The sequence below is a fragment of the Coturnix japonica genome, chromosome 2 (genome assembly GCF_001577835.2).
Source record: "Coturnix japonica isolate 7356 chromosome 2, Coturnix japonica 2.1, whole genome shotgun sequence".
In the NCBI taxonomy this organism is placed as follows: domain Eukaryota; kingdom Metazoa; phylum Chordata; class Aves; order Galliformes; family Phasianidae; genus Coturnix; species Coturnix japonica.
The window spans coordinates 41,570,711-41,592,882 of record NC_029517.1 but is presented as its reverse complement, the minus strand read 5'-3'; the positions used below and the strand labels follow the sequence as shown (position 1 = coordinate 41,592,882).

Genomic DNA, 22,172 nt, shown 5'->3' with positions numbered 1-22,172 from the left:
ACTGCAGAGCCTCAGGCTGAGCAGAGATAATTAAGGAGGCGGTTCTCATATTTTTGGTGGAAACTTCTGCAGGTATTGTAACAACTGACAGGCTACTGGAGGACCAATAACTTGACTGTCCAAGTCTCACTCATACAGGCTGCAAACTACTGCTAATATAGCATGTATCGCTATCCTAAAAGCTCTCCTCAAGAGGCTACTCCTTTCTACCCCCACATTATCAAATGCCTTACTATTATCCTCCGTACGCTAAGATCTCTCAAGCCTTTAACTTCTGGATATTCATTTTACTTGTGTTGCCAAGAGCTCAAATGCAAAAGGAGAATTTTTTTTTCAATGTCAGTGGAATTTTCTCAGTATGTGAACACTTAATATCTTGTAGCAATTGATTCAAATATCAGACTGCACCAACTCCTGACCACAGCAGAATTAGCAGCACTGCAATTGAACTACATTGTGACTGGCAATGCTTCTGCTCCAGTTTCCTCACCATAATCACATATTGCTCCTGGCTGCAGTTCCACCCATGTACTAGGGACCTGCAGACCAGCTTACCTCTTTCTCTATTGAAAATACTCCACTTTCTTCTACAGAACTCAAAGCTGTTCTCATTTATGCTCAAATGCCCAGCTGTTTGCATGAGCAAGCTGACAAAACTGTGGCTATAACCTAGCTGAAAACACGGCAAAGCATTTAAATGAATTTTTCAAATTCTCTGGAAGTTAACCACATAATTTCCCTTGACCATCCCTTCTTCACTTCTTAAACCTCTTACAGAAGAGTTTTGTTGACTTAACGTGTTAAGTATTTTGATCAATTTAGGTATGTGAACACATATTTTACAACAACTTCACATACCTAGCTGAAATCTCTGGCAACTCAAACAAGCGAGTGGATGGGGAGGGTGCAGAACAAAGGGTATAAAAAACAGAATTACATACTGATATATGGTCTGAGGTCTGAAGGAGTAATTTAAGTACATTAAATTTATTTTTGTTTCAAGAGACACAACATAAAACTTATTTCGACAGTCTTCAGTTCCTCTGCCAAACACGTCTTTGAGAATGTTCCAAACTCACAATGATCTCCCAGAAGAATATCTCAGGTTGGAGCTTTCCTGCATTGTTTCTGGGTTTGCTTCTATACTATGGATTATTGTTTCCAGATGTAAACCAGGGATGGTAAAAAGCTTTACAACTACTACATTTGTTTTCTTGGTACCTTCAGTTCCTACAGAACACCCTGAAGGAATCCACTTGCTTTTTGGCAATCAACCTGCTCTTGGGAAACTTCTGTTCTTGAAGAAGCCTGGTCCCAAAGTTGTACCATAAAATTTATAGACCTCTCTCTGCCCCGAAATGCCTCCTTGGAAGACTTTATTCACTTCTGTAGCCCCTGATTTTGGTGCTTATGTGATACTTCAGAGCGTCTGGCAGACTATCTTTATAAAAGACACAAAAGAACCCAAACACCATCATTTTTGATACTAGAATGATGAAACATTTTTTTCCATTCATCATATTGTACATGTATATCATTGGCTTGCACATGTGATTTTTAAGAACCAAAGAGACCATTAGTTTGCTTGGTTAAATTTAACCTGACCACTTTTATTACTACCTTCGTTTTACCTTACTGCTCACAACCACTGTGAAGGCAAAAATTTAATTGCAGTCTATGGCATGTTAAGTGGAAAAAAACCAACAACATGACTAAAAGTAGACAATGCTATCACTGACAAGGACAGCAGGGGTGTCTGTATTTGCAGGGTTCCAGGGAAGCCAGTGTCAGTTGAGTGTAATGCATCTGGGGACAAATGAGTAGTGACATCCAGTAACCACTGACACACTCCCATAATTAACACTACAGCATTTGCCACTGCTTTAGCATACTATACCCATGTTTTCTGCAATACCAAGTCCTAAAGCAACACTGCACAAACACTGAGAAGTGACACACATGAAAGATATTTTGAGTTCCTGACTCATTCTCCAAAGTTACTGAATTCAAGTGTCCTTCTGCTTGCTCCTGCAGTGGGTAAATGTTCTCACCAGACAATCAGAAAACCAACAGTCCACACTTCAATCTATGCTTCATCATAATAAGAAAACACTGCCCTCTGGCTCCTCCAGCTGATTTAAAAGGTTTTCATCCAACCTCACAAAGGACTGGCTAATGCTAAATATATTAGTGCTTTACTACTGCCCCAGGCTTATTTTACTGCCAAATCTGGAGTTGCCACCAGCCATCTGCTCTATGTAAAATTAAAAGTGTGTTACATATTTTCCACCATATAGAAACTGTTACAAATCTGAACAAAGGACTTTGCACCTGGGAAAAGGAGGCGTCAGGGTGCCGCCTGACCCACAAGTAATCTCAGGATACCAGAAAAATCCATATTTAAAAGAATTCAGAAGGACTGGATGCCAATAAAAAGAAGGCAAGGACTGGCTGGAGCAGGTGGGACACTGTAAAATGTCATATGAGAAAATATGGCGAACAGGAAAGGCAGCAGAGCAGCTGGAAAGGAGATGACTCCTGTTTTAGATTAAAGTCTTCTTCCACATAAGAATGAAATGGGAAAAGCAATTAGACCGCTGGTACCACGGTTTGTACCGTCTGGATAAGCAGGAAAACAGCGGAGATTCAAACAAACATCAAGAGGGGATGGTCAGAACAAATAACCAAAATGAACCAACAGCAATACTTAAAATGCTTTAAAAAAACACACAATTTAAAAACAAAAACAAACCCCATAACACTATAAAATGCCTAAAAAGAACGGCACAGAGCAGTTACATGAGAACTACTAAGCACTGTAGCTATATCCAACAGGGAAACTGCGGTGCACCAAAGAAGTGAAGTTTCACGGCTAAAGCTGGGCTTCATATACATATAGAGCCCAGTAAAGCAGATAACATTAAATAAGTTGCCTCCACGTCAATCACTAAGAAAACTTGGTTGAGTGAGAAATGACAGATTCTAATTCAGAGTCTTGAGACAGAAATTACAAAATCATTCAGAGATGAAAAAGTCTATTAAATTCTGGTATATACTTGCACTGTCACAGCAGCATAAACAAGTAAGGGACACATTTGAACATTAACTGGAAAAGAATATATATATACACTTTCAAATATTTAAAGGGAGATGATTGTATAAAGCCATCTGTATGTATGCTAAGCAAAGACAGAGGCACATAGGAAAGGAAGTCAGAGACCTATAATGAACGAGGTAGTATCTACATTGCAACCTTACCAAAACCTTCCCCATTGGAATTTTCTGCCTACTGAATTTTGTTCTGGAAAATAAAAATCTACATACTTAAGTGAAATCTGGGTGCAGCGTCGACATTCGGATATGCTGTTCTCCTGTGAATAAGTACACAGAAAGTGCAGTATCTTCCAGTGAAGACACAGAGTAACACAGAGATTAAATGAACAGTGAAGTTGGTCAAATGAAGAACAAAAAGGTCAGCAAAATCCTACTCCCCATACAAATGGCCATAAACCTCAAACCTTCCACCTTCCAGTGCCGCCTTTACGCTCAAAAATGTTTGTGCTGGGATGTGAATATACAACTGAAAACCAGCCACTAATGAAACTCTAAGTAAATAAAAAGTACTTTATAACAATGCGTTAAGACACAGAACACATAACAAGAAACCTAGAAATTCAGCACAAGAAGCCTCATGTGCTTCTTTTGCTTCACCTTTTGAAGCACGCTGCAAGTAATGGCAGCAATTAACTCTTTTAGGAACTGCAAGACAGTAGGCATGAAAGACCAATAAAAATGCATTTATTCATGCAAAATACTACCTACAAGATTCATTTCATTATAAATCTAGTAAGACTGAAATAACATGAGCAGTTTATAATTACAGCTCAGATTTATTTTCTGAGAATGAGGAATGAACTGAGAAAAAGGCAGCATGCGAGCCTGTGTTATAATACCGACAACAAATATGAGGAAAAAGCAGATATAGTTGTATCAGCATCTAAATTCTGATGTGATGGTATTTCACTTATTTATGACAAATGCAGTGCTGAGAGCAGACTGTTATACTCCATGTTTCTTCTACCACCCTGATTGGAAGTGCCTACACTTCTGGAAACAGCTTTCAGATTTCAATCACATAGGAGGACTGTTTCTCTGGGGGATCCTGAAGAGGTCTGAGTATCAGCTGTCCACCTTACTATGGGATGCTGCACAGCATCATCGAAAACCAAATAGGGCAATCAGTAAGGACAAATCCGTGCAATTTCAGTTCTAGTCTGCTCTCATTACATGTGTTAGAAATAACTCCCAGTACTTTTCAAAACCTTACTGGGAAAATTCATGCATACCACAGGTTTTATCCTCATTGCCTACCACTCAGTACAAACACCTACAAAATATATATGCTTCTGACATACTTTCCATTGTGCAGCACAAATGATCCTGGAAGTGCATTTGTTGTTTGAAAGCAATTGCTACTGTTTTCTTCCTCTACTCGCTCCCTAAAATGAATCCTTGTTAAGAAAATGTCATGCTGATCAGAGATGGCTGGTTGCCTCTTTTAATTACCTGGAGACATCCACACTTCTGTAGAACCATGTGTGAGGAAGGGCAATTCAGAGCAGGAGAGTCAGGAGAGAAAAATACAAAACAAAAACTGAGTAGGCATTTCTACTGCTAGGATATCTTTCTCCAAATTATTGGGTCAAGGCAGACCACTCCCCTCTTGAAATTGTTTCATGTTCATGGTTCGGGCTCCACTCTAAGCAAAAACACATTTCTGGGCAAGTTTTCTTTTTTTTCTGTGTGTGTGAACATATATACACATACACACATATATATACATATACGTATGTGATGAACGTACAGCTTGCCAACTGAAACACAAAAAAAGATGCCAAGGTACCTCATTCCTCCTTTTCTGCTAGTGACTCAGGGAACTTATCTTCTGAGTGGAATAACTGGCCAATTTATGAAAGGGTCTGCTTTTGCTTCTTGAATTCAGTGGTGCATTTTATGACTGAATCTTATATAGAGCAAAGCAGGACGGGGACTCTACTGTTATACCCCAATGCTTTACACTTGAGCATCAGTGGAGGAAGCTCTCCTAGCTATAACCTTTTTCACGGTATCAGTATTAGCCCAGTGGCACCCTCCTTGAACTAAACTGCCTCACAGATTGCCAGCAGTCTTCTCAACAGTATTCATTCAGGAGACATTAACAAGTAAAAGGGTAGGGATCACGAAGACCAAATTACGCATCTGCAGTCATTTGGGTGAGCTGAAGTACACAAAACAACCTCCTTTATCATGCAATAGGCTGACCTGCTCCAACTTCCAAATTCTGCACAAAGCTGAAAACAAGGGTTTTGCCAGTCTGTCTTCCATATGCAACCTACCTCTTTTCTGTCAGTAACCCGCTTCTATATATCCAGGCTGGTAATCCAGTCGTTTGGGAAATATCCTAAACTTAGTTTTGCTCAAATAAATAAACGTTGTACTTTTAACCTAAAAGACCACAAAATATGTGGATGCAAATTTTGGAAGGATCTTACCTGCTCACTCCCACAGAAATGGACTTAAAACTGCAGGTCTCTCCAATCTGTAGCATTAGAGTTAGACAGACTAGCATTTGCATGCCTTTATTTGCAAGGATTACGACCAGAGAACTAACAGAAGTGAGAGCTTTCCTTCAGCCAGCTTAGACGTAGGCTATGTGAATAAAACCTTGCTGTGTTCCAAGTCCCTTGTGCAATTACAAAGATATTTAAATGTGTCTTTAAAAAAAATATCACAAATTACCTCCTTATCAAAGAACTGAAGTCAGGAGTTCAGCTATGAATCTGAAAACTGGCACCATTATTGATGGAATAAAATACTCCTTAGCATGACATCCCACTAGAACATGGAGGGTCTCCACATCATTGGACTTGATCTTTGAGGTCTTTTCCAACATGGAGGGTCTCCACATCACTGGACTTGATCTTTGAGGTCTTTTCCAACCTGAGTGATTCTATGATGCTATGAGTCTATGATCACAGAATTCAGGGTTTGACTGGTGAGGAAACTTCAATTCAGTGGTGATATGACTGAAGTGACTGGCCACCAGTCTGAAGATGAAACCATGGAGGAAGACTGGTTCTGAACTACCATGCATCATCTTTACACATTACCACCATCATTCCTCATTACAGTTTGGAATACTCAGAATGTTCCCTTCAAAACAAACTGACAGTACAGTGGGCAATTAGTGAACTAGGCACTAATGGCAATCAGATTACTGAAAAGAACTGAATTAAATCAGTAATTGGCAGCTGAACACGGGCATTTCTCCTGATTTATCTCAGCAATAAAGAGAAACAAAACATAGAAAGAAAAAAAAGACTGGACTTCCAGGAAAAATAAAGCTCTATTTTCATTTGCTGATAGCACTTATTGCTTTAAAAAAATTGATTAGGTATTCAGTACGAGTCCTCAAATACAGACATACATGTCTTGTTCTACCTCTTCTGCTTTCAAATATGATCCATGTCTACAATATGAAGCCTTCAGGTTTCGATGCAGAGTACAGCTTATTCAACAAGAGTACAGGTGAAATACAAAATAAAACTCCATCTACACTCATTTCCTCATTGCATAATCCACTAATACAGTAAGCTGTATGCAGAGCAGTGTGCTCTGTGCTGATCTGGCTGTTGGATCTCCTGCTCACCTGAAAGGTCAGAGAGCCAACATGTGATAAGTCTTTGCCAACAAACACAGTCAAAAGCTTTGTTCTGTGGCATTTCTATTATGTTTTATTTTCTGAGCAAGAGAAGAACATGAAATTTATTGAAAATGTTAACAATAATAACAAAAAAAATTCTATATGAACAGATGGAGAGTTCAGGACACAGCATTTTACAGCAGCGAAAACACACAATTCTACAGAGCTTTTGCATTTGCTTCTCAAAATGGCCCTACATATATCAACTAAAGCTCATACAGGAAGAGGTTCAAGAGAAGGATGTTTTCCAGATCCCACCACAAAATTTCATTTTACAGATGGAATCAGGACTTGTTCGTTGTTCTCTCCTCCAGAAATACCAGAATGAAGTCCAAAAGAACAAGGAACTGGCAAACCTTGAATAACGACACTGCTTTACAGGGCAAGTAAGAATATAAACTGGGCAAGTATCTACAGAATTAAGTTACCTGAAAAGGCATGCAACACTAATGAATAAAACAAAGATTTCAGTCATCTCAAACACAGCAATGCAACTGATATGGACAGGCAAGAAGCAAAAGCTAAGAAACGGTAAGGAAATGCTACAAAATAAGAAAAGCCAGGGCAGTTTTACAAAGAGAAGGTCACAGGTGGCACAACTCGTGAAATGAAGGCCCAGAAGGAAGAATGCTCAGAGGATGGAAGGAGCAGAACAGAGATAGTTTTGTCATGCATGGAAGGGATCAGGCAAATGGCTGAGATGTAAATGCTAGCATCTGCTTGGAATAGGTACATGAAGAAACAAAGCAAGAGAAACAAAGCAAGAGAAGAGTTTCCATCAGGGTAGCAGTGACCTCCTCCCCTTTCAGTAACCTTTAAGTCAGGCCTCTGGACTGGTCTGAATGAAGATGCCACCTCTGCGCATTACACACAAAGATGCAGAAAGATACATCATGTCAGCGTGCTTTACTTCCCACTTTGCTGCTGCCAGAAGAATTTAACATTAGATTTCCTCAGCCCCACAAGGAAATTTTTTTCCTCCTCCTCAACTGTGTCTGTAAGGTTGGCTACCTGAAATTTCTATTTTACAGTACTAAAATAGCACTCAAGATACTGGCCCTGACATGAACACACATGGGTCAAAACCAGAAGCCTTGACTTTCTTTTATTGAAGTCACCTGTCTGGTGACCATTTGGGGCAGTATCTAGACACTGACACTGCTTGCACATGCAGCTGATGTTCTGAAGAGCACATGGTGTTACACCAACACATGCTGCCTTATTCCAACCACTTCACACTGGGAGCAAATCTTACATTGCATGGGCTCATCCATCTGCACAGCAGAAGGACCCAGGTTACCGGTGCTCTGCCTTTGTTACTAACTCCCATCAAGGTGAATCTACCAAGCAGTGCTGCACCATTTGTTCCTAATATGAAGTACAATTTGGATGGCTCGGTCTGCTGTGATTTTCCAGAAAGCCAAACAATCGGGTGTTACTGCAGCTCCTCTCTCAAAGGACTGAAGCAATCAGAACTGATTTCATTTCCCACATTTGGAAATTACACTGTTTAATCAGTACAATGTTTCATTGAAGTACCACTGATATTTCCCTGTCTTGTTGTCTCAGCGAAGCAGTTTTATTACACAAGGATATCGAGCACCCGATAATGTTAATAAAGACATGACAGAAATATATGTTTCTGAACAAACACAAACAGAAACAGATGTCAAGAGAAATCTACATTTTGACTTTCATCATCTGGACACCAAACGTAGCTGCAATACAGAAAAGAGTTAGCAGCAATTCTTTGAGCGTACAGCACTCTAAGAAGTCATCTGCGGAGGAAAAATTATAATGAGCCTTAGAGAGTACAAATTACGTTCTCTGTTCTCCTTCATGAAGAAAAAAAAAAAAGAACACAAACCCTCAGGAATAACAAAAACATCAAAGTGGGTTCTGAGAGAGGTAGGTGCGTGCCGCATCTTCCTCCGCATTGCGGAACCGATCCCAGCAAAGGAGAGAGCTGGACGTGGTGCCTGCAGAATCCACAGCCCCGTGCCTATGGCTGTGCGGCCACTGGAAGCAAAACCTCATGCAGCCAAAGCGCTGCATCACCCTTGGCATCTTGTAGCCTGGTCTTTTCTACCAACCCTCCTGCCATTAACACTGAGCCCTTTGCGGGAAGGTGGGAAATTTATGTAGTCATGGGGCCTTTCTGCTATTTCAGTAAATACCTCACTAATTTATGAGGCTGCTGGAACTTGGAGGCAAATGCTATTAACGATACAAGCTGATTTATTTTCAGGGAGGTGTCAGCTCTACAGCAGAGATCCACTGACCCCGCACACCTCCCAGCACTGCTGGGCTGCATGGCCTCAAGCACCCACACAAGGCCAGGCCATGCTGCTGTGAGGCTGCCCTCTGCCTCCTCCTCGGCAACAATGCTGAGTTCTTCCCTTCTCCTCTGCAAGGTGGCAGACAGGAGCAATTCAGCAGCAGAATTCAAAAGCCACAGGCTATGCATGGTACCTGTAATCTCAGATTTGAAGAGATCAAATGGGAATGTAGCGGAGTGCCCACTGTGTCCTGACACTCCACGCAAAGGCAGGGATCACAACACACACATAAGGAAATATTTATATTTTAAATCAGAAAACAACTCATACTGAGAAGAGATGCATTTATGTCCATATATTTTTTTCTCTCCAGGTAATCCAAATCTCAGTTACTCAATCTTCAGGGAGTGAGTATATCTCCTAACAGTCCTCCTCCCCTTCGCCATCCCTCTATCCTTGATGCCCCACTGCTCACTTTCATACCCCAAATAGCAGCACTCTGCCCACGCACCAGCAGGTCCCCTCCGCACCTCTCCCTCAGCTCAGTCCCCAACCCCAAGATGGTTACTCCAAGAAGAGGGTCATTCAAGGACTTCTTTCCCATTCTGCCACTTCCATCAGTACACAGGTTAAATAAATCAAGGTGGCATTATCCATCAGTAATAATTCATTGTCTTTTCAGTATCTAGCAGGATTCTCGCACTGCTTGCCACAGCTCTGGTCACTAGAGACCACTCCATTTCCCTGCTTACATGCTACGCTGTAATGGAAAAGCACCTTCAGATACACAAAGCTGGTAAATACAGTGCACTTTCCCATTTAGTTAAACTTGTTATGTACGAATTTAAGCTCCCCCAAAGTCATACCTGAGTCAGAAATGGTTATCATTTTCCTCGTGTTAGTATGTGTTACAAAATAAGGCACTTAGAGATGCCCTAAGTCGCTCATTATGCTTTCTTTTCAGATCTGTGCCCATGATTTCCCTTTTTTCTTGGTAGAAGAAAGCTCTGAATTTTCCTTAACAGAACAAAAGCCAGAAGCATGAAAGTCAGACCTCCTCACTTCCGATTTCATGGCTTATAAAGTACACAAATTATAAAGCTATCAGACATTTCCTGGGCTTCCATTAAAATCTGCAGTGAGCCTTTAGAGTGGACCAATTTATTTGATGTGTTTCTCCTAAAGCATTTATGACATCATAAACATTTCTGACTCCATGACAAATACTTTATAAAACATTAAGCAAACTCATTCAAATGATTCTAACTGTTATGCCTATGGCAATGTAGTCAGAAATGGAATATTCACTTGCAAACAGACAGACCTTAAAGTTTAGTTTCAACTACTGCGATTTATTGTTGACTTCTGCGCAATGGAAGGCAAATGCTTTCAGATTAAGTTCAATGACACAGACACTCAAAAAAGCAGGGAGCAAGCACGTCCTCCAGAAGTACATTGTGCTATACCCGTCTGACATGGCAGCATCCACACTGAAGGCTGCTCCTAGTAAAATTTCCCACTAATTGTCACGAAGCATTAAACTACACAACAATTTCACTGCATATATAACGTGCTTCCAATCGCTGCAGTTTATCTACATTAGCTTCATTCAATCGGAAAGCCTTGCCATCCCTCTTTGTTCAGGAAGAAATTGTGGTAACTTTCTTCACAGTAAATAAAGCACTATACCATGAGGAGCTCTGCAAGGCACCAAAAGTGAGATGCTGGTACTCCCTGCAAAGAACAGCACCGTTCATTCATGGACATGATGAAAATTAACAAAATTGTAGTGGAGACATCGTGAGATTTCAGCTCATGAAGCAATAAAAATAAAAATATAGCTCTAGGATTAATTAATGACAAAATTATTAGCTGTTCAGGAGTGTTTCTGGTGACAGAATTCAAGTCTTGGAATATAAAACTGGCTCAGATGACTTTATGAAGCCAGTAAAAATCACTGCTGCGCAGCCATAAAAACTGGAGTGAAGCAGAAGCCTGAGAGCAGTCGATGGGTACGTTTTTATGTTTTAACTGTAGACTCCAAACAAAAGGCAAAAAGACTTGAGAAATAAAAGCAGCATTTAGCAGCAGGGAAAGAAGTTCTGTTTTTTCTTATTGTTGATTATTTCTGAACACCCTCCTGCTGACCATTTAAGCCTTCTCTTGACTTAGAGCTTGAAGGCATCTGATTTAGGAGGAGGCAGATTGCTCAGTTGGAAGATGTGCCTAAGATTCTACAGTTTTAAGCACAGTGTATAAACAGCTCATACATAAATCATAGTATTGCCTGGAACCAAATGAGAAATAAACTGAAAAGCATTAAAGTACAATAACGCTTTACATAGGACTTTCCTTCCTCATGGTACTCTTCTTGTTAACTGTGGCTCCTGGCCTAAAAAGATCCAACAGCAAGAATCAGATTTGGAGAAACAAGCGTAAGGGTGTCCCAGTTTCTCAGTGGGAAACATTTTCTTCCACCTTTAAAAATGCACTTCTCACCTTACATACTTCAACATATGTTATGTGAACAAGTTGGCTCTGAGAAAAGTCTTCCAGTTACTGCCTCCATATAATACCAGTGACCAGAAAACATCCTAAATCCCCCGCTGCTTCAGAAAGTCATTGGATACCCAAATCATAAATTTCAAATTCCCAGCTGTCACTGCCTAACTGTGCCTTCTGCATTTCAGCTAAGTCATACTGTATGACATTATCACTCTCTCACACTTCATAGCTTCTCCAGCATGAAGAGAAAAAAAACACTGTTAGCGGGTTGTCTGGAATGTTTCACCTTTACCACACCAGCAATTAAATCTACACAACTCTTATGAACTTACTTTTGTAAAATAGGTTATTCGGTTTACTCCTCATTTTTGCTGTATTTCTCTCCATGTTTAGGACACTTCTTCAGCAAAAGGGAATTCAGGTGTAAGAAAAAGGAAAGCCATGTTTTCACATACTGGCTTATTAGGAATCCAGCACGATCTAACATGGCTTAAGAATTTCACCACAAATGAAAAGTTAAATATTTTAATGAAAGGACACTTTTACAGCAACTCCCTTTTTCAAGGAACCTTAAACAAAAATGTACTGGTAACAGATTACCTGAAATCACAACAGTGAAAAAGAAAGTAGCAGCACTGCAATGCTGCTAACAGGTGGAAGCGGGCAAATGCAGCAGGACATGACAAAAGTCCTTTCTTTAATCTGGAAGTGACAGTAAGAGCTCCAATACCCTTCTCCACAAATGAATGTAATACATAACTTTGAATCACACATGCCACGCATTAAGTACTAAATTAGATTATACATGTATTCTTATAAATTAAAAAGGAAAATCATGAGACCTCTACACATAGACAGTCTTTCTAAATTGAGTTCTTTGCGATGCATCAAGTTCATATACTACATAAGTATCATATGTGATAACATGGAGCCTCAAAAACTGCAATTACTTCAGAAATGCAAGGAAACAATGAGTGCTTCAGCCCTGAAGACCCGCATCTCAGTTGTCCGGACCCTGACAGACAAAAGAGAACTTACTTGGCATGAATCCCTCACAGACATTATTGAAGAAAGAAGTCTTTAAAATCTGGCTTTTTAATGTGTTTTTTTTTTAATTATTATTATCTTTTCTACTGAATTGTGTGAATAATAGACACTGTGGTCTGTGTATAGTGGAGTTTAAGTCTTCTTCTTAACTAAGAACCCAAGAAAACCTTATCTTGTCCATTAATAGCAACCAGTCTGCCCACTTGAAATTATAGGTGCCTTCACCACTTCCAAAAGAAAACATGCTCAAGCACGAGACATCCCTTTCTCTTGTCCTAAAGGTATTTTTTTATCATCAATTTAGATACAAATGTAGTATTTGTAATAATTATAAACATAAGCATTTAAACTTATTTACACGTTTTCAAAAGTTACCATTTCACATATAAGGTGGAAAAACTATAAAACAGAAGCGGCACTTAGATGGGGAGTCTTTTCCTCCAGGGATGATTGGCATACAACTGGGGACTGGAAAAGGTCTTGTTTACAGCCTCTGTCGAAAACGAGATGTGTGACCTGACATGGTTTGCATAATTTCTCTGCAATTCTATTTATCCAGCCTTAAAATGGCAAAAATTCAACTTACCTGGATTGCAGTTTGGCACCAAAACAGAACCTGTCCTAGAAACGCATGTTGCCATGCAGTTACAAAGACGTTCACACACAGCACTTTGAACTCTTCAAAATCAAATCCTTTCCTCTGGAATGTACGCAGCCTTTGCTGTGTACTCCTTATTACTCGTTTGATGAATGTTTCAATCTTCTACAAAAAAAAGTGACCCATTTGCATGACTTACTACCTGCTGAGGACATTAATAATAGAACTTCAAATCTAATAAATGAACAAGCAGGGGACAAACGCATTTTGCAAGTTTATTATGCTGTAGTTACATTACTTCCCAACTTGCCAATCTTTAATGGCGCTTTTGCAAATAAGTTACTTAATATGAACAGCGTGTCCTTTAAATAATCATGTAAGTTACAGATTCTCTTTACAACGTGTGAATAAGCTGAGATGGGAGCACTCAGTGGATCGTTTGTGAGCAGACCGTATAAACGAGGATTTGCCAATCAGCCAAAACTCATTTTCCTGCTCTGAAATTAATGCCATCAAAACTGACAATACTACTCGAAGCCCTGTATGTTACGAGCAGAAAGACATATCATCAGCTGGTGTAAATTGACACTGTTCTTAAACCCTATGGAACTACACCGATTCACAGCTGCTAAAGATTTGTCCCTGGATCTTTCTTTAGCACTGACAAAACCATGAAACCAAACTCTGAATGCACTTCCAAATTTAAAGCTCCCATTGACTGCAGTGAGAGCGGTGTATGAAGGAGGGAAAGAAGACCATAAGCGAGCCATCCTACATGAGCGCACGTTTTCCCCCTCCCTCTGTTTATTCTAAGCTTCATGTTAGTTGTTAAAATTGTAACCTGGGAGGAAGCCAAGCGTGCGGTGAATTTTAACATTTCTTTGGTCCCTTTGACGTACTGACTGCAATTCTATTTGGTTAACAGTGATTTGTTAGGACAAGTCCAGTTTGCTGTGATCCTGCAAATAACCCCAGTGAAGCCCACCATCATGAAAACATGATTTGACCCACACTGTTACACCAGCAGGATAAAGTTTCAGAGTGGCTGCAGAACTGTTCTTGCATCTCTCTGTGATCTATCCTTGCACCTGTGTTAAAATTACGTTTCTTCTATCCTCCTCAAGGATATGATGTAGCGAACCCTCATCCCAGCAACCTTCATCCGCATGCACAGCCCCAAGGCAGTCAGGACTGACACAGAGCAGGAAGGCGTAATTGCCTGAAAAGGGATTTTGCAGGAGGGGTCCTGAGATGTTTCTTAGACCACCATCCTGTAAAACTGTAGGCAACACAGAGAAAACACATTTGTTTTACAGACAACATCTTTAAGCAAGGCTAGTTTCTCTACATGACTCCGAGGATTGTAGCAGATAGCCAGCGCATGTATTTCTTACTGCAGATACATGGAACCAAACAAGGCAGCTTTTGAGAACCATCTCCGCACACAATGGCATACGCTGTCGTTATCTAGAGGTATTTGCTTTACACAAGTATCTCAGGCAGTTTTACAGCCTTCCGCGAATACTGCATGCAACAATGAAAACTCAGAACTCCTGCTTCGGGAAGCTACCGATAAGAAGATAAATAATGGTTAAAATAGGTTAGCACTGCATTCACATGAAAAGAAAAGAAGATTTTAAAGGCATTCCCTCACACTACTCTACCATAAGACATTTCAACATCACAAAGTAAAATGGAGCATTCCTCAACTTAAACACATCCAAATACAATCATATTTGTCAACAGCACGGAACAGAAATCGTTTTCTAGCTACAGTTTGTTCCTTACAACTTCCTAAAGCAAATAAAATCATTTCAGATATCACAAAGCAGTTTGACTTAAGAGCAGCTCATTGCTCAGCTTTCAGCACTATCGCATTTCCTTTCGATAATCATACCGGAGGTATTTGAGGGATTTCCATTTTTACCTTTGCATTTCTCCTTTTTCCAGTATCCATAACCAATCATCGCTCTGCTCTTCCATAATGCTCGGTATATCGCAGAGTGAGAAGCATCTTCAATAAATAGTATTAAAAATAGCACACACCCGGTCTCCCCGCCGGAGCATGCTCCGACAGCGCTGACACCTCAGCTCTCAAGGTAACCATGCCCAGCTGGGAGCTGGGAGGCAAACCCTGTGCGAGATTAGCAGTGTGCAAGCCTAATTGCGCACGCAAACTTGCCTCGATCCGTGACGAAGGCTGCTAAAACAAAAAGCAGCGTGCAGTTAAGTGATGTGACTGGAAAGTTGCGGGTCAGTTTACAGGCGTTCCACCCCTCCCCGACAACTCAGCTTCGACACTTTGAGCTCACCTCAAACTTACATATGGCATTTTGGAGTGGGTCAGGCAGCCAACGCGCCAAGCTCGCACGCACCCAGCCAAGCGCCAAGGCAGGGAAGCCAAACAGGTGACACCAGCACACACACATATGTATGTGTATACATACATACACACACACACACACACACCTGCGCTGCTCCGTGGCTCCTTTGTTCCATCTCAGCGCGTTCACCGGAATGCAACACCGGTTCACAAACGGCCCCGACACTCGCACGCATCCCCCGCTGGTGCAGGCAATGAGCGAATGCACAACACAACAGTAATTAACAACACCGCACAATGGCTGCGCTGGGTGAGCATGTCCACAGCCCCGCAAGCGGCACTGCTAAAAGGCACGAACAAGCACTCGGCACTGCCATGAGCACAGTAACGCTGTTTTAATGCAAACGGGCTGCTGGGTTGCCTGACAGCACGCTGTAACGCCCGGCTCCCCTCACTGCATGCAAGAACAACAACAAAAAAGATGCTCACGAGTCTCCAAGTGACCCTTTCCCCTCGAGTCACCACCCTCCAGAACAATGCTTTCCTCTAGCAACGCACAGCGTATTCCTCGATGCCGGATAGTGAAAGTTTGGCTTTTAAAGCGTGTTTCGCACCGTTCTCCTCCTGGTCCACCACCCCCCGCATCCCCCGGCTGCCCACCTGCCTCTCGCACTCGGCAGCCCGGCTCCGGCACCTCCCGGACCGCCGCTGACACACGGCGTCGTTCTTCCCCCCCTACTCTAAGGCAAAGCGCTGCCACCCGCACCCCGGCCCCGCTCACAGCAGCGGCACCGGCGGGGCGACAGAAAGCAACGCTGGAACGAAAAAAATGCACGTAAATCGCAACAACAAAGGGCAGCGCGCCGCACGAGCGCCTGCGGATTTCTGACTCGCTCTTGGTTTCGTCGTGTTGCCGTTACCTTGCCTGATAAGGGATGTGCCCAGCGTCCCGGTGTCTGCGCTCGGCGCGGGGCCGCCCGCTGCGCGTATGGTGCCGCGGCCGCGCCGCCGTTAGAGCGCAGCGCCCGTCTTCCTGCCAGACATGGTCTCTTCCTCCGCCTCCGCCGCGGGAGGATCCGCCGCCGGTCGAACGCGGTGCCGCGGTACCGCCCGACCCGCCGCCGCCTCCCGCCCGGGCCGGCTCCTCTCGCCGGGCTGCGCCGCCTGCCCGCCTCCCCTCCGTGCCTTCCCGTGTCCCCTCTGGCTCGCTCTCCCTCCCGCCCGTCCCCTGTCCTTTATCTGCGGCGCTCCCGGCTGTACTGTCTGTCTGCGAGTCTCTCCCTCTCCTTTCTCTCTCTCCCCGCCCACGCAGCGTGGTGCGCCTCGGACCGCAGACAGCGGCGCGCTGCTCGCCGGCTCCGCGCACACTGAGCTCAGCGCCGCCGTTCCGGCTCGCGCCGCCTCGGCCACCTCACAGGAGCCGCGGGCTCCGCCGCCATGGCGCGACCGACCCCACCCGCCCCTCTCTCCTCACAGACACCGCGGCCGGGCGGCTCCTCTCGCTCGGCCCGGCCCCGCGGCCGTGTCTCTCCGTGGGCCTGTCTGTGAGCGCGGTGCCGTTGCTCCGGTCACACCCCGGCCCTCCCAAGCAGCCCGGCCCCAACTGGGAGCGCACACAAAGCGCCGGTCAGCGATAACGAGGAAAGGGCCCTTTCATCTCATCTTACCCGCCCCCCATCTGCCCCCGATTCCAACCTTAGTGAAGGTGTGTGTGTGTGTAGGGGGGTGTTTTGATCACTAGATTTGCCAGAGAAATCTGACAGCGCCTGCAGTGCTCAGCCGAGCTGCTGAAAAAGGGGGGGACTGCAGCAGAGTTTGGGTGGTAGCAGATGAGCCACTCAAAATGGGGCACATGATCCCCATCTCATCCCCTCCCCCCTGCCAGGACCCGAGGATGGGACTTCTCCAGGAGCCTCCTGCACACCCGTCAGGGTGCATGGAAACAGCACTGCACCGACAAACGCTTTTCCAACACACAAAAAACCTCTGCCATCTGCTCAAAAAATCACAGCTCATTTTACTCAGCTGAATACATCCAGGCATTCCTTCTGCACCGGGCGAGGAAAGGGCCTTTACCTCTGAGCTAGGTGGCTATTAATGTGCAGTGAAATTATAGCAACGCAGCGCCAAATGCAATTGCCATAGATCAATCGAGCAGATCCAGCAGTTCAGATGCTGGATGTGCTCGCTCTGTGTGTGCACAGTGCCCTCCACCACAGTCACCTGAAAGGGGCAGCAGCGTTGGCACCGGCTGCAATTAGCAATCCTACAGATGAAAAAGAAACAGTCCATCAGCGTAACGCAACGAGGTGCTAGAAAATACAGTCATCATTTCAAGTCTGCAGCGATACGAATAGCCCGACTCCCACAGACTGATCATTCTAATTTAAAATACGCTGTGAAACAATTCCCTGTTTCCAAATAGAGTTTTCGGCACTTAAGTGACTGCAGAACTCATGCACCAGTCGCATGCAGACCAGTACACAGAAGGTGTGTGTGTGAGGAGGGGGTGGGAGGATTGGTTTAGTGGGTATTATCCCAGCACCCCTGGAATTCCTGCTTCCCCTTACAAGTGAACACCTGCCACCACTAAGGACCACTGAACAGGGCTAGGCTGGAAGAATACAGTGAGCACCGAACAGCACTGGGGAGCGCATTAGCAGAGTCCTGGTGCACGCCTCCAGTGATCACACGCATTTGGCCAAGGACACTGAGACCCATGCGCTAATGTAATGCACCTCCTAATGTGGCTGACTCCTATGATGGACACACGTGGCTCCATCTGCTCTTGATTGCATTGTTTAACATATCCCCCTGCTACATGCTACAACTTGCACCTGATGGCAAGAAGAGTGACAGAAAGGCTATAAAACAGCATTACACCGAAGCTTGCAATAGGTAGTAACTGGGGCAGAACCCATTCTTGGCTTTGAAGTGTTTTTTTAGCAAAAGTTCATGGCTATCAAAGCTGTGTTGAAGATACACTGAACTGCAGAGGACCTTGCTTGGCTGCTGCACTTAACCCTAAGCAGCCTACCAGCGAAAGGGGAGAGACCTCAGGCTGCAGCATGACATGAAGGGTACTCACTCAACACAGACCTCAACCAACTTGCAAAGGGGGGTTCAGGGGATACTTCAAAGCTCTGCCCCAGTCACTAGGCACAATGGGAAAGAACAGCCACGTGCCCACAGCTTCTCCCCCACACTTTGGATCCTGGAGTGCTCTCGCAGTGGGAAGCACTGGAACTATGTGTCAGCTCTGAAAATAGAGAAAAAATCATCCAAATCGTAGTCCTGGCAGTTCATTCCCCTTTCTCCCGTGTGGCAGAATATTTGGGGCAAGCTACCAAATGCTAAAAGATGCCAGCTTCAGCAACAACAAAGGAGAAATGGGAAATAAATAAATAACCCTCATCCTAGCTACTCTTTCAGCTCCAAGTGGCAAGCAGCATCAGGCACAGCACCTGCGAGGAGGTGACATTGCCTCTTTTTGTTGAGAATTCACCCCAGATCTTTTAGGAGCCAGTCGTGAATCCATCCATGGAGGTACTTAAGGCCAGGCTGGATGGGGGTCCTGTGCAGCCTGATCTGTGGGTGCAGCCCTGCCCACAGCAGTGGTTTGGAACTGGGTGGGCTTTAAGCTCCCTTCCAACTCAAGCCATTCTGTGATTCTGACAGGGTATGCATCTTGCCTTCCCTCTTTCGGACTTTTTTTGTGCATAAAGAAAAATCACAAAATCACAGCCACTGCGTAATCACAGTCTCTAAGAAGTGAGAAACCATGGCAATGGTTTGCTGCCGTCTGTGCTGGTTGGTAGGCATGCATAGGGATAACTATCCATTTAAACCTCATGGGAGTCAGCAGGAGCTATGAGTTTAAACAGGGTCAGAATTTGATGAACTCTTCATATCTCTGATACCTTTCCATATCCGTCACACAGTGCTTCTCCAAATACTTTATGGAATGAAGCAGTTAACTTGCAGCACCTGCTTTCACTGTGCATACACAAAATTCCAACAGGCAGCACAAAACTTGAGATATTTGTGAAACATCACAGCAGATTACAATACTTTTTCACCATGAGCACATTTTGTAACTACGTTTACTCAATTTCACTTAGAACTCAAGAAAACATTAGTGGGCTTTCAAACCAGAATCAAATTGGAAGTATATGTTGTCGGACAAACATACAGGGATTCATGCAGTTCTACAGCCACAGGAGACTCCTGTAATAGAAGGCATGCAGTGTTTCTTAATAAAAGCTTGCATGACTGGTTGCACATTTCTTCTTCCTCCAGTCATTTTTCAGTGAAAGAAAGATGCTGTGTAGTCTCTGGTGTTTTGGGGTTACGCAATGATTCAGATTAAGGCACTGCAGTATAATAACCTAACTGTTGATGTATTTTATCATTATCTTCTGCAAAAGAGATCAGCCTTAGCAGTTTGTTTTAAAGCTTTTTCTTTTTCCCCTTCGTTTTTCTGTCCTATGAGCTATGAAAATATTAATCATGCATAATTTGCAGATGGACTTAAAAATACTGCACTTCTATTTAAAACAGCTCTTTACAACATGTAAATATAACTAAATCACTCCAGTTCTCAGACACTTCTCGGGGAGAGCTGAAATATTTATTCCAGCGACAACAGCGCAAGTAAAGGGAAATTAACCAAGTGATTTGTGTACAACTCGAATTGTATTAGAGATATGACAAAGAAAAAAAATGAAGCTTTATGCTATTCCCACTGAAGTCTGTGAGAATTTTGCAACGGACTTCATTAGGATTAAGATCATGTACCTAAATCTAAGGCTCTGCCTTTGGAGGAAGATCAATGAACAACCCTTTAAAAATATAATCTGTTGCTAGAGGGGCTGAGGAAGATATTTTTTTCCCCACTAAAAGGAACGCATCGTTTCTTTGTGTTTGACATTTCAAATCCCCTCTTAGTTTCTTTTAGAAATCTCAAAATGTTTGATGTACTGTATCTATATATCTTGAAAAGGATATTCCAGTATAGAGTTCCTCACCCCACAAGAAAAAAAAAAGTGTCTTCTGATCCCTTCTAAGACCAGAAACTGCAGTTCTTTCTCAGCTGTGACTTGCAGAAGAAAATGAGCAGGAATTTGAACTGTAGCCTTGAGCTAACATTGGTGTAAATGGGCACTCCTGTATAAGCTTTTTGCTTCATTTATGCTTATAGGCAGGAGGACTGAGGGCTTTCAGGTCACTGTGTTGCAGGAACAGTAGACTGCTTTTCGGATTAAACGGTGGCTGGCAGCTTGCAAAGGATGCTCAACAGTAAGTCGCAGGCCACATAGAGGGCTCACCTGGTATTCTCACTCAGACACACTGCCGGCAACATTTAAAGAACTTTGACAGGTTAAATAATTTAGTCGGGGGCCTTTCTTAGTTGTTCTGGGTGTAAGCACACCTATGATGTAGGAACTAAGCGTCATATTGGGTTTTTTTCTTTATAATGTATATGTGCAGTATGCATGTTTGAATAGAGAGATGAGATGTACAGTGGAAGGTGAAAGCAATAAGAAGAGAGAGTCAGCTGGTGAATACTGTGAGTTGTGGTGTTAGAAGGGGCAGCAAGAAACTGGTGAGAAAAGAGAAGTCTTAGGCAGGGAATGCAGCAAGCTAGTTATCTTGCGATCTGTGACTTATCATGGGTAATGTGGGTTATATATATTATAACGGGAATGCACATGGGTAATATGCACTACCTACTTCAATTAGAGAGACTGTAGGGTAGTAATCAAGCTGAGGAAATTCCAAGATCTTTCAGTATTATTTATGAGCTTTAATAATCTGATGGCTTGAGGTCACCTTAGAGCCCAGGAACTGCTTGGATCACAACTATGAGTGGGTCTAAGGAAGCTTAGGAAAAACACAGCATCTCCAGGGGAGTACTTACAGTCATTATAGGAGCCATAACTATCAGAACTTCTCTAGTACAAAGTTTCCCTTCAAGATTTCACCAAGAAAAGTAATTTTTGCAGCCCTTTCTATAAAGCAAAGTATGAGAGTGTCACTTTCCTCCAAGCATATCTAGAGAGCAGACAAGCTTTGGTGACAATTTTCAGCTACCACAATCACATGCAAGTACTATAAGCTTCCAAAAGTACATGGCCTCACTCTCTGCTGAACTAAACCTACATCATCTGTCCTTAAGCATCCTGGCAGAAAGGAAGCCAGGGGACCAAGGTGCTTCCTGACTGAGCAAGTGAATCTAAGAAATTTTACAGAGAGGAAAGCAGCAATTTTAAGAGCTGAATCCTCATTTACCTTCTAGAAATTCTGCCACAGCAACATTAAGAACAGCAGTAAAACATGGTTATAGGACTATAGGCTTGGTTTAACACTCAAAAGTAGTGCCAGCTATGTTTTAGAGAGGATCATACCAGGTGTAAGTAGACAAAGATCATACAGTCTGAGGTATTTCTTTTCAGCTATCTGTTTCACGTTGTCAGTCTTGGTAATGTTCACCAATTCTTTGTTCTGCATTTGGATCAGGGCAAATAGATGTAACCCAGTGTACTGTCTGTTGAACAGGCAGTGCCACTGTGTAGATCAGATATGATAGAAAAACCTGGAGACTGAAGCTGGTGAATTATAGGGAGGTGAAGAAAACATGAATTGCTGGGCCAAACG

General features: G+C 43.0%; 1 protein-coding gene across 1 annotated transcript in view; it reads right to left on the bottom strand.

Moving 5' to 3' along the window:
• ARPP21 (cAMP regulated phosphoprotein 21) overlaps positions 1-16,725 on the bottom strand; it is a 122,905-nt gene extending 106,180 nt beyond the window's left edge. The window contains exon 1 of the mRNA XM_015854205.2: positions 16,436-16,725. The gene's annotated coding sequence lies outside the window, so the exon portion shown is untranslated. The remainder of the gene's footprint in view (positions 1-16,435) is intronic.
• Positions 16,726-22,172: the final 5,447 nt, after the last annotated feature.